This window comes from Pan paniscus, chromosome 22, assembly GCF_029289425.2.
Source record: "Pan paniscus chromosome 22, NHGRI_mPanPan1-v2.0_pri, whole genome shotgun sequence".
Lineage (NCBI taxonomy): Eukaryota > Metazoa > Chordata > Mammalia > Primates > Hominidae > Pan > Pan paniscus.
In genome coordinates this window covers 20,364,289-20,378,788 of record NC_073271.2, presented here as the reverse complement: position 1 = coordinate 20,378,788, position 14,500 = coordinate 20,364,289, and positions in this window count along the sequence as shown.

The following is a 14,500-nucleotide window of genomic DNA, read 5'->3' as shown; positions in this document are numbered from 1 at the left end:
GGACCAGTTAGACAGCTATTGAAGTAACACAAGTGAGAAGAGAATAAAGGCATTCTCATTAATTCGATGGGATGACTGCTGATAGAGTACATTTGGAAGGGAAGTTCAAGAGTTCAGTTTTAGTTATCCATGACTACACATATGTGTCATAGGTTTAAGACAGAATTTGGCAAAGGAGGGAGTAAATGAAGACAATAAGAATAGGCTCTTCTTTAAAGGAATTTTGCTTCCAAAAGGTAAAAACGTTTGCGATAGCTGGTGGGAGACATGGGGTACTGAGAGGCTTTTCAGACTGATTCGGTGGAGAGAGAAAGACTAATGATGCAAAATGGAGAGGGAGAAATTTCTGGGACAGAGTTGCAAAAGATGAGAGAGATAATGTGTTCTCTCTTCCTCTGTGTGTGTGTGTGTGTGTGTGTGTGTAACAGTTTATTTGGAGATAATTTCAACATTAAGGAAAAGTTGCAAGAATATTACCCAGATTCATATATTATCATTTGACCACATGTGTTTATGATTAGGCTTTCTCACTCACTATCTATCTCATATTCCATAGGAATAGATGTCAGTATATGTATAGGTATAGCTATAGATAGAGGTATAGGTAGATATAGACATAAGCACAAATATTGATAATTTTCAAAACTATTTGAGATTAAGCTGCATTTTGTACTTAACTTTTCTCCCTAATTAATTTTTTTTAACTTTTGGTGAGTATGATAGGTTTGGGTAATTGACAGCTTAGTTCTCAGTATGTACCTATATGCTCGTTCAAAAAACTCCCTGAAACAAAAATAATAAATTAAGTCTGTGGAAAACACAGAAAACCCACAAGATGGCAGGAGTGCCACATATATGTAAGTTTCTTGGTTACTTTCTTTATTTTCACCTCCCCCAGTTGCTCTTCTGATAGACTTTTATGTTTAACATTTTGTTGCTTTGAAATGTAAATGACTTAAGACATGTAAAGGGGATATGATAACATAAATAAGTTTTAAAAAATCAGAAAAAGCATATAACAAAGAAGCATACCTAGAGAATCATAGTATTAAGCCATTCAAAATAAATTCCCTTTAAAATATCTTACCTTTTAGTTTGAAGAGAAATATGTTTACTGAGTAAGACTAAGTATCAGGAGGTTAGGGAACTATAAGAAAAATACTTCTTAGAGTATGAGAAGCTTCAAGGGTATGTTAAAGCTCAGACTGTTTGTCAAAATATCATCCAAAGGGAACTTGAGATTCTTGTAGAACATTATTGTGATTGACTCTATTGATGACATTTGACTTCCTGGACAAAGTGCATAGGAATTGATATGTATTCTAGATGCCTATAATAACAGACATACATGTCAGAACACTGGAGGTAAAATCTGTCAAGTTTCAGAGTAAGGTTTAGAGAATTACAATATTGCAGGGCAAGCTAAGTTCTATTCTATTCTAAAGAATGAATAAGTTGTTTCTCTTTACTCTCTAAGAATAATAAAGAGATATATCACTTGGATTTTGGAGAAGGTACACATGCATTTTGTAATGTTATTCTTATTCCTTTATGATGACTTAGATGGCTACCAGTTTTGAGTCCAGACTATGGTACAAGTTGCTGTGCTGATTAGGTTGCATGACACAACAGATACAATGGGTAAAGATGTTGTGTTGGATCTCCTTAGAACAAGTCCCAATAGGAGAGCGAAGGCAGAGATCTTTAGATTTGTGAAGCACAGTTACACTTCTACAGTGTAAACTATTTACCGTTTGAAAATGGCTCTCACTGTAGAACTAGGCCTTACTGAAGACTGATCGGAGATTTCCACTGAGTCAAATTTTTATGGCAGGTAGGGTGCAATAACCATCTATTCTGAATTCATAACTGAATTATAAATTCACAACTGCATTTGAGAAAATCCAAAAGGTACAATGTAATTATATATACAGAGGCTGAGACTACACTGGTAGCTACATATTTGTACCAGTGCCTGTCTATTAGCTCACATCTATGGCTTCCTGGAGATCCCTATGTCTAATTGAGAGAGGAAGAAATAACTGGGCTTGGTTTATAGCAGTAACTGTGTTTGGTCTAGTCCTAAATGTAGTGCTGCCACACATATAGGGCTACTTCTATAGCCACACTCAGTAGTAGCCCTAAAAGACAGTGGTGAAAGAAAATCCTCCAGTGTGCAGATAGAAAACTGGGTTACCCACTTTGTACACAGGGTGTATTAGTCTGTTCTCCTACTGCTAATAAAGACATATTCCAGACTTGGTAATTTATAAAGGAAAGAGGATTAATTGATTCACAATTCAGCATGGCTAGGGAGGCATCAGGAAACTTACAATCATGATGAAAGGGGAAGTAGACACGTCCTTCTTCACATGGCAGTAGGAAGGAGAAGTACAGAAGGAAGCAGAGGAAGCCCTTTATAAAACCAACAGATCTTGTGAGAACTCATTCACTTTCATAAGAACAGCATGGAGGTAACCGCCCCCATGTTTCAATTACCTCCCACCGGGTCCCTCATATGACATGTGGGGATTGTGGGAACTACAGTTCAAGATGAGATTTGGGTGGGACATAGGCAAACCATATCACAGGGAAAAGTAGATAGCAGTTCTGATACTTACAAATCTTTTGAAATGTCAAATGTCGTAACTATTTGGTCAAGGACCTGGAAGAAGAAAGATGAGGGAAAATTAGAGATCAGGCAGTCCTGGGAGGAAGCATGTGAGTGAACTTCTGGGGATGAGCATAAATCATGCAGAGCTTTATATAGCATGTAAATTTCCACTGGAGCTCATCTACCAAATAAACTGAGTAGAATGACCCAATATGAAAATGAACCTGTGAATGAAGTGGCTATGGTAACATCAAACAGGACTAAAACTTGATCCAGTAACATAGAATCTCTCTCACTATAGCTAATTTGGCTACAGCTATTGCTGAATCTGCAGCCTGCCAGCAGCAAAGAATGACATTGAACCACCCATATAGTGACACTCTTGGAGGAGACCAGCCTCTGCTTAAGACTGATTGATTAGATCCCTTCGACCTGGTAGGGAGAGTGGTTCCAGTGATATTAGGATTTTCCATACTACGGATGTGGGTTTCCTTTTCTTCCTTCAGTTCCTACATCAGCAATACCACCTGAAGATTTTTGGGTGCTTTATCAGTTGGCAACATATCCTGCACAGAATTGCCTTGAATCATGGGCCATTTTACAACAAAGGTCTCACCACATACATCACCACTCAGAAGTACCTGCTCTCTCAGATTGGAGGTGTTGCCTTTTACAAACAACTCTAACTGAAGTGCCTTGTCAGTGACAACACACTATAGGATTGGGGACTGTCTTTTACAATGTGGGGCATGAAGAAAACCAATGGCCAACACAAGATAATATACAAGGTATGAATGTAAAATTGTTCCATTACATTATCATTTCCAGCAATCCATGTGTGAAATATATCTTCACAACTTTAAGCTTTTCCAAATTACAATTTCTCTAAGAGACCCTATAAGGGTTTAACTGAACTTGAAACTACAACTACTTATTGGTGATTTGGGCCTTTTTATACCAGTGAACCAGCAGGCAAAAGAGTTAAACAAGTCAATTACCGTATCTGCAAATGTAATCAAGACTAGTTATTAAAAGAAGCTGGAGTTATTGCTACATCTTGGGAGCAATATGTTCTCATGCTCCTAATTGGGAGCAGTGACAAGTTAATCAAAACTATCATAGGGAACAAATAATAAGAACAACCACAGCCTAATCGATACCCCTTTGATGATCTGGGTTACCTCCAACAGGCAAGTAAGCCAGACTAACTAATTGCTAGCAAGGGGCTAGTAATCTAGAATGGGAGGTGAAGGAAGAAGGCAATGAGTATCAACTATTTTGATTCAGACAAACTGCAAGAGTAGGGACCTTAGCTTGCTTTTCCCATTAACCTTTTTGTGTTAATTTTCCTAGATTGAAGCTTACTGCCCTCATGAAGGAGATACTGTAATGGACTGGTTTAAGTACAAGTGAGAGTTGAGTCATGCAAACAACTAGACAGAAAAAAGTAGATCTATAAAATGCTTTTTTGTGTGTCACTTGAAGCACCTTCACCCCCTTCTTTAGCTGCAGCAAATACTGTCATATAGCCTTCCATAAGCTTTGGGCAACTTCACAGCAACCTTTTACTTCTTGCTTCCTGTCTGAGGAATTCTCTTTGGTTTTGGTTTCAGATACCAATGGGGACATATTTATACTCAGACTTATGAAAACTGAAATTACAGAGGAATTAATTTCAACTGAGCCATTGCTAACCAATGGGAGATGGTTGTTGGCGTATAAATGCTCCCTTCTGTCTGTGCCCAGATGGCAGTTCCAAGGCACCGGTCTTAAGGCCCCTGAGAAAATCTGTGCAAGATCAAACACCAACTGCAAACTCAATAACACATCCTTTTACCGGATTTCTTCTTTCTCGTTTACTTCCATCTGTTCTTCTTGCTTGCTCCCAGGGATAATTTACCAATTAAACTACCTGCCCACAAGCATTAGTTTCAGGTTTTAATTTTCAGTTTCAAACTCAAGTTAGACATAGCTCCAACAGTCTATAAATACTTTTCTTGAAAATAGTCATTAAGGAGGGGAGAATTTAGGTAATGCACACCATGGAGTCTATTCAGTTAAATGTATATGGAAATACTAGCATCCAAAGACTGCTCAGGACAGTGGTGGTGAACTGGTTTTTACTATTCTCTACTATAGTTCAAGAGTGCATTAAATAATGGCCCTCAAGTGTGTGTGTGGGTGTGTGTGTGTGGGAGTGTGTGTAGTTGGTTAAGATATATATATATATGTCTCATATATAAATATATATATTATATATCTCATATATAAATATCCATATATAAGAATATACATAAGAGTGTATATGGATATTTATATATAAACATATATCCATATAAATAGGAATATAGATAAGAATATATGTGGATATTTATATATAAGATATATATATATTTAACCCACTGTGTGGGTGATATATATATATATATATATATATATATATATATATATATACACACACACACACACATGATATATATACATATATGATATATATGATTATATATATATATCTTAACCCACTGTGTGTGTGTGTGTGTGTGTGTGTCTTAACCCACTAGAATCTGTGAATGTGACCTTATCTGGAAATAGCATCTTTGCCAATGTAATTAAATTGGGAATCTCAAAACGAGCGGTATTCACATATCCTTGTCCCTTTGTGTTTTACCTGGGTCTGTCTTCTGTGTCTGAATCTCAATTCTCTCTCCCTTGTCTCTTATAAGACAGAGGCAGAGATTGCAGGGATACATTCACAAGCCACGGAACGCCAAAGATTGTCAGCAGCCGCCAGAAGCTAGGAGAGAGACTCAAATAGATGGTCTCTCAGGGCCTTTAGAAAGAATGAAGTTCTGACAACACTTTAATTTTGGACTTTTTGCCTCCAGAGCTATAAAATTATAAATTTCTGTTGTTGTAAGCCACAAAGTTTGTCATAAATTGTTACAGCAGTCCTAGGAATCTAATACACTTACAAATCCAAACTCATACTCCGTTTCCATTATTTTGAGATGTCACAATTAAACACTGGTTCAGTGACAAGATTTAGAGCTATGTATACAAACTATGTTAACAATTAGAGATTTGGTATTAGGTTATTTTAATAGCATTAATTTTTGAAGCCAGCATCCATAGCTGTGATATGAAGTAACTCCAAACTAAAAACTTAATAGGCAAACGAGAAGCAAAGTTTAATTAGAAATTTAATTAGAATTAAATTTTCAACTTAATAATTCAACCAAACATTGATTAGGCAAAATCTTGGGCTGGAGACCCAAGCAATGTTTCCTTCTCTCTCCCAAATCTAAAAATTATACATTTTCATGTGCAGAAAAAGAGGATGAGAGAGAGAGAGAGAGAGAAGAGAGAGAAAGAGAGGGAGAGAGAGAGAGAAAGAGAGAGATAGTGTGAGACAGTGTGTGTGTGTGTGAGAGAGAGAGAGAGAGAGAGAGAGACAGAGAGAGAGAGAAACCTACTCTGAAGAGATAGGCCTTACCTGTGCCTAAATTCCACATGGACCCAGAAAGCAGAAGGTTGAAAAAGCAGACTCTTTGAGCTCTTTAAAGGCATTTTAATCTTAAGGCAATACTGTAGGGTTGCTATCTTATAGTAAATTGCAGCAGTCCCCAACCGTTTTGGCACCAGAGTCCTGTTTCATGGAATACAATTTTCCCATGGACAGGAGGGGTGGGAGAAGGATGGTTTCAGAATGAAACTGTTCATCTCAGATTATCGGGCATTAGCTTCTCACAAGGAGTGCACAAACTAGATCCCTCGCATGCACAGTCCACAGTAGGGTTCGTGCTCCTATGAGAGTCAAATACCTCCACGGATGGGACAGGAGTTGGTGCTCAGGTGGTAATGCTCACTCAGCTGCTGACCACCTCCCGCTGTGGAACTGGGTTCCTACCAGTCCACAGACAAGTAGTACCAGCCCACAGCCCAAGGGTTGTGGCCCCCTGGTATAATGTGTCCAATTAATGCCTCTAGCTTTGACAACTCATTTTCTGATAAATGAAGTGTCAAGAAGAGGGCAAATAAACACATCCTTCGCTATGGCCATAGGAGCAGGATGAAGATAGCAAAAGGATGTGTTTTCTTGCCTACAAATAAATTTGCATAACATTTTCCTATGTGTTTGGGGTTTCAGCTTGATCTGTAAGCTCGGTCTCATGCTCCAGTTTATCTTACCTGGAATTCTAGCAATCTCCTGAGGCTGTGAATGTATCTAAAATTATTTATCAAATATTCAGTGGTGAAGTTAACAGGATTTTTAGAAAAGAGTAAGTTGTTTGACAAGACCATTTATATAGGTAGCTTGCTATGAAAGGACTAACAACTAAAGATCTCCCCAGCATTACAAATACAGACACACAATCATTAGTGTGATTATGACCTACTGTAGTAAAAGATGTATAGCTCCATAACATAAAACAGAAAAGTAAATATATTTAGTCCTTTAAAAAGATAATTTAAATATGGGATAATTTTATCTGTAGAACTCTTTAACTGGAGAATGGTCAAAATTTACTCAGAACAAATACCATTAGGTACTAAGTCAAATTTAATTAGACACAACAACTCCTGATTGTCAGGACCCAAAATTTTGTGTATGCCAAACATTCAGGGTATTTTGACCCAAGTAAATTAAAACAACTAGCACTAAGACATGTCTGACTTACGCAATGGTTCCACAGCATCATTAATTTATGACAGCTGTCAGAACTGTTTGACTCAACTACTATAAGGAGGCAAAGGCAATCGTTTAACAGATCAAACACATGTTAGAGACTGATAATAAAATAACACTTTTGATAAGAATAGAACAAGACACAATGATTATTTGAATCAAATCATGCAAAAATCATAAGAGTGGGTGACTGTTGCTAGAAAACTTGTCTGATCATGTATGTGACTTTATTTATTTACATACTTTCAGTCCCTGCAGTCATGAGACCTTTTGTAATGGGAAGAAAATTTAGCATTATGTCCTGCTGTTAAGTTCACTAGCTATGTAACTTTGGGCCATTTATATAGGCTTTTTGATTCTCAGTTTTCCGCATCTTCAAAGTGAGCCTTGAGGTACAACCTAGGTTACACTGTTGTCATAAAGATTAAGTCATGTGTGAAACGATTTATAAATAGAGAAGCACCATCCATTTCTAAATCATAGCACTTCTACTTCTGGGGGAAGCTTGGGGCTCTCCATGGCATGAAATGCATGTTGCAGATTAGAAAAGTCACCTTTTCTATGCCCTTTAGTCTGCATTATTGATCTTCCTCCCATTTGGAAGGCACAGTGCCATCCAACTGTGCATGGTTCTACTTTTCAATAAAAACTACACAGAAAATGAAGTTAATGTATGGTCCAACATGTGCTACAAAATAAATGAAATGTCACAAAGAGTTTGGCTTCCAGTGACATCAAGATGAGACAGTGATGCCTATAAATGAGGCCAACTGAAGAATTAACATGGAAGACAGCCCTAGTAGTTGGGAACTTCAGTGGGACTACTGGCAGTTCATCCTCTCGAGAGTCACAAAAATACTGAAGAAGATGGGAAGGATAGTCAAAAGTCAAGACACACAGGAATTAATTTTCCTCTATAATCAAACAGCATTGGCTCTAAAGACTGGTAGGCTCTGTTGATGATTAAGTTGTCAAGTGAATGCTTTACATGAAGGATGTACAAGTCATAGGACCAATAGGTTAGATACAGATTTATATCTAAGAGGAGATTTATTAAAATATTGGCTCACATGCTTATGAAGGCTGAGAGGTCCCACAGTTGGCTCTCTGTAATCTAGAGAACCAAGAAAGCCAGTACCAAACTTCAGTCTCGGCTTAAAGGCCTGAAAACCAGGAAGGCTTGTGTCCAAGGATAGAGGGTAAATGTCCCAGCTCAAACAGAAACAAATTTTTCTTCTAAGGATTGGATGAGGCCCACCAGCATTGGTGAAGGAGATCTTCTGTACTCAATCTATCAATTTAAATGCTAATCTCTTTCAGAAATAACCTCACAGACACACCCAGAATTAATGCTTAAACATCTACCCAATTTTTTTCTATAATATTCACTCATTGATCTTTTTAAAAAATGGAAGATTCTTCCCTGTGAAATGGGTAGCTTTAGAGGTTTGTGCATAGGCTGTCAATTTAATTCCCACATTAATTATTTTCTACAAGTACATTATTTGTATTTCATGTCTAAGGAATCTGATGTGTGCAACAGTTAAGTCGCATATAAATAGTGATGCTGTCACCAAGGGACAGAACGGGGACTTGAACCCACTTTTTTCCATTTTAAAATAAAATCCCCTTTTTCTGACTGCTTGCCATGCACTGAATTTGATTGTTACAGTAAATTGAATTGAAAAATTTAAAATAATTTTTAGCAATTTCTTCTGTCTTCTGAATTTTTTTAGCCTGAATGAGGGAAGGTGGTCATGGTAAATTTTGTCTTCCCTTTTGTGCCCTCAAGAAATATTTCAGGAGATTATATAGTTGTTCTAGATCTTCCTGTCAGGTTGTAAATTGCTTCTATGACTTCTTTTAGCTCATATTTCCCTCCCTCCCTCCCTCCCTATGGCTACTTATTAGACGTCTCCACTAGAATTACCTTGGAGTCTTGTTCATGTCATGGTGCCTGCACTCACTTCAGAATTACTGATTCAGGATCTCTAAAGTTGGGCCAGGGAAGCTGCATTTTTAATCAGCAGACCAGTTCATCAAAAGCAACTGCAACAAAACACAAAATTGACAAATGGGATCTAACTAAAGAGCTTCTGCACACCAAACAAACTATCATCAGAGTGAACAGACAACCTACAGAATGGGAGAACATTTTTGCAATCTAACCATCCGACAAAGGCCTAATGTCCAGAATTTACAAGGAACTTAAACGTATTTATTTACAAGAAAAAAAAATAACCTCATCAAAAAGTGGGCAAAGGATATGAACAGAGACTTCTTAAAAGAAGACATTTATGTGGCAAAAAAAATGAATAAAAGCTTAACCTCATCGATCACCAGAGAAATGCAAATGAAAACCACAATGAGATACTATCTCATGCCAGTCAGAATGGTGATTATTAAAAAGTCAGGAAACAATAGATGCTGGCGAGGCTGTAGAGAAATAGGAACGCTTTTACGCTGTTGGGAATGTAAATTAGTTCAACCACTGTGGAAGACAGTGTGGCTATTTCTCAAAGATCTAGAACCAGAAATACCATTTGACCCAGCAACTTCATTACTGTGTGTATACCCCAAGGAATATAAATCATTCTACTATAAAGACACATGCCCATGTGTGTTTACTGCAGCACTATTTACAATAGCAAAGATATAGAACCAACCCAAATGCCCATCAGTGATAGACTGGATAAACAAAATGTGGAACATATACGCCATGGAATACTTTGCAGCTATAAAAAGGAATGTGATCATGTCATTTGGAGAGACATGGATGAAGCTGGAAGCCGTCATCGTCAGCAAACTAACACAGGAACAAAACCAAACAACGCATGTTCTCACTCACAAGTGGGAGTTAGCATTGAGAACACATGGACACAGAGAGGGGAACAATACACAGTAGAGCCTGTTAGGGGTTGGAGGGTGAGGGGAGAGAACTTAGAGAATGGGTCAACAGGTGCAGCAAATCACCATAGCACACGTGTACCTGTGTAACAAACCTGCACATTCTGCACATGTATCCCTTTTGGTTTTTTAGATGAAACAAACAAAAAAAGGAATCTCTAGGGTTGGTCCAGGGAAGCTGCATTTTTAACCAGCAAACCAGTTCATTCTGATATGCTCAAATTTGAGAACCCTCTACACAAGGCCCACCCATATTATCTGACTCTTTCAGAGTTTAATTCAGCTCACAATTCCTGACCCCAAAGTCCACATCCAGCACTGTGCTAGGAGGCCCTTCTACTTACACCACATCACATGAGGTCATATTGCATCAAAGTCCATCTATTTTGTTGATAGTCCATGATGACTTCTAGTTCATTCACATCCCTACTTGGAGTTCTGAGTAAGTCTCCAATAAATACACACTGGGATTACTGGGACACCTCTTATTAGAACCTCAGGAAGGGTTGTGATCTCAGCTTCCTGCCCTCAGTACCCACTCCTGCGCTAGGCTCCTGATGTCAGTTCCCTAGTTAATTTAATACTTCTCATTCTCTACAAGAAATCTGTCTTCCCAAAATGAATAAAATCATCTTTTTATCTTGGTTCAGGGACTAAAATTGCAAATACAAAGTAGCTCTTTACTTAGTTAATGATGACTTCAAGACTTGCAGGAGTCAGGGCTAATTATGCGCCACTGGATGTCGTTACTCTAATGACTCTGCTAATAGACAGTGTGAACAAGTGAAATCAGCAATTGAGTTGAATTTTGCTTATTACAGATTTCTGACACTCCATAGAAAAAGTGCTTGGGAGCCTCTTTGAAAAAAGGTGGAGTGAGTCCAAAGAAATGATTTGCATTGGCTAAACAAAGGCTAACAAAACTTTCTCTAAAAATGTCTCATGAGATATAAAACAATTGTAAAATTAACCTTTCAGAACAAAAAATGGTCTTTAGTACTGTATTTGTAAAATACGTTTATTGAAATGTTCCTCTCCTTTTTATATATTTCAAATAGTGGTAAGTATTGTGAGCAATAAGATAATTGAGACTAGCTGTAAACACGCAGAGATCGTCAGGGTGTCAAAAGCTACTTTTACTGCCAAGTTGCTCTCGGGGAAGTTCAGCAATTAAGAAAGCACCCCTCACTCCACCCACCAGAGGTAAGGGGTTGTATTTGCTCATATGCTTTTGTTTCTATCTGTATTTTGCTTCCAACAGAAACAGCAGGAGTAGTGAAATATGTCTTGGAAAATCAAAGTGGTCAGGGCTGACTCTAGGTTACTTATGAAGGAAAGGAAACATCTTTATCCATCAGTCACCAATTTTATTATGGGACTTCGATGTGAGTGAAACAAGCAGAAAATTTATGGATAAAGTTGATTTTGAATCTCGACTCAAATGTTTACAAATTGTCATAATTTGGAAAAGGATTAAACTTTGGGTTCTCATTTCATTTTTACATGGTGATTTCTATGCTTGAGCTGTTCTTATCTCCCTTTGTTCACCCTTTGTTCACCTGTTTCATTGAAGGGGATATAAGTTCTTATGATTCAAGAGCCATCCAAGCTGTTCTCTCCTCCTGGATAGCTGTCTTCTACCCACAGTTAGATTAGGTTGTTACTTCTCAACACAGTGTGATGAAAGACCAGTTGTTTTCTTTGTTTACACCCTGATCCATTATGGACCAAAAACTTCTGTAAGATAGAAAAAATGTGATCCATAAAAATTATATGAATCATCAGAAAAAATGACTGGACCTTTGGATATCATTGCAATGTTGAATTGTTATAAAAAATTTTGGCTGGGTGCGGTGGCTTATGCCTGTAATCCCAGCACTTTGGGAGGCCAAGGAGGGCAGATCACAAGGTCAGGAGTTCGAGACCAGCCTGGCCAATATGGTGAAACCTTGTCCCTACTAAAAATACAAAAATAAGCCAGGCGTGGTGGCATGTGCCTGTAATCCCAGCTACTCCGGAGGCTGAGGCAGGAGAATTGTTTGAATCCAGGAGGCAGAGGTTGCAGTGAGCGGAGATCGTGCCACTGCACTCCACCCTACATGCACTGCACTACACCCTACACTCTGTCTCGAAAAAAAAAAAAAAATTAAATGTTTAATCTCAATGTACTTAATTGATAGTGTTGCAGTTTCAAACACACATTTTCTGAGGAACATACTAGTTTAGGAGACTTCTTTTCTGAGATTTATACCAATTATTGTGTCTTCTTAGATGCCTCTCCTCTTTCTCTATAAACATATTGTGGCAGGTTACCGTTTTCTTCCTTGCATCACAAGTTGCGAGCTCAGACGGAGTTATGTAGTAAATGCTTACAAAAATATGTATCTGGAGAAATGACTCTGCGAAATATGGGTAAAAATACCTAATCAAAATATCTGCTTCTAATTACTAATGGAGAGAATATTTATAAAGTTTCTGGCATATCAATAAATGCTATCTTGCTTCTCTCTAGGGTTCTTGTCACTGATAGAAACCCTTTGGCCTTATCCTCCCCTATGCTCCTACCACTGGTTTTATGAGCCGTTTCTACCTAGTGTTTCTCTGAGCTTCACACTATTTTGGAAAGGCTATCTGATGCAATAATGCCAACTGAGAATTTTTTCCTTCAACTTTTAAGTTCAGGGGTACATGTGCAGGATGTGCATGTTTGTTACATAGGTAAATGTATGTCATGGCGGTTTGCTGTACACATCATCCCATCACCTAGGTATTAAGCCCAGCATCAATTAGCTATTCTTCTTGATGCTCTCCCTGCCCCCAACCCCCCCGACAGGCCCCAGTGTGTGTTGTTCTTCCCCACGTGTACATGTGTTCTCATAATTCAGCTCCTACTTATAAATGAGAACATGTGGTGTTTTGTTTTCTGTTCCTGTGTTAGTTTGCTGAGGATAATGTCTTCCAACTCCATCTGTGTCCCTGCAAAGGACATGATCTCATTCCCTTTTATGGCTGCATAGTTTTCCATGGTGTATATGTACCCCGTTTTTCTTATCCAATCTATCATTGATGGGCATTTAGGTTGATTCCAAGTCTTTGCTATTGTGAATACTGCTGCAATGAACATACATGTGCATGTATCTTTATAATAGACTGATTTATATTCCTTCGGATATACACACAGTAATGGGATTGCTGGGTCAAATGGTACTTCTGCATCTAGGTCTTTGGGGAATTGCCACATTGTCATCCACAATGGTTGAACTAATTTACACTCTCACCCACAGTGTAAAAGGGTTTCTTTTTCTCTACAAACTCACCAGTATCTGATGTTTTTTGACTTTTTAATAATAGCCATTCTGACTGATATGAGATGGTATCTCATTGTGGTTTTGATTTGCATTTCCCTAATGATCAGTGATGTGGAGCTTTTATTTTTTTTTCATATTATTGTTAAGACGGAAATGTAAAACCCAAAACTTTAAGAACCCTCAAACAAAATCTAAGCAATACCATTCAGGACATAGGCACAGGCAAAGATTCATGATGAAAACACCAAAAGCAATCGCAACAAAAGCAAAAATTGGCAAATGGGATCGGATCAAAGTTAACAGCTTCTGCACAGCTAAAGAAACTATCATTAAAGTAAACTGACAACCTACAGAATGGGAGAACATATTTGCAATCTATCCATCTGACAAAGGTCTAATATCCAGAGTCTACGTGGAACTTAAACAATTCACAAGGAAACAAACAAACAAACAAACAAACAAATGACCCGAATTGAGAATTTAGAGCCTGATTTGAAATTATGTTTTTCAGGGATGCTCCATGTTTACTGTGTTTTCAATTGAAGAAGATGCTTATGAAACACAGTACGGCCTTTTCCACTTTGAGACAGGTGAAAATTTGAGCTGGAAGCCTTTAATCCTCATGGAGAGCAAACTTAACCTACCTGTCACTCAGGATCTTAAAATGATTATGTAGTCCGGTTCTAGGTGTGTTAATTTTTTACCTCATTTCAGGTCATATCCTGTGAGTCAACATATGTGTGGAGCCTAATTGACCCATGAAATTGAAATATTTACTTTTACTATACCAGGTGAACAGGTGTGCAGGTAAGCTTGTAATTATAGCGGTCCTTCTCACTCATGAAGACAAGCCATATTTTTCAGTATAAATAAAAGAGACTGATATATTTCACTATACATAGTGTATTCTATTTTTAAAATGATGACTACACAGAAACATTTGTCAATATCATTTTAAAAGACACCCAGAGATTGGAAATCAAG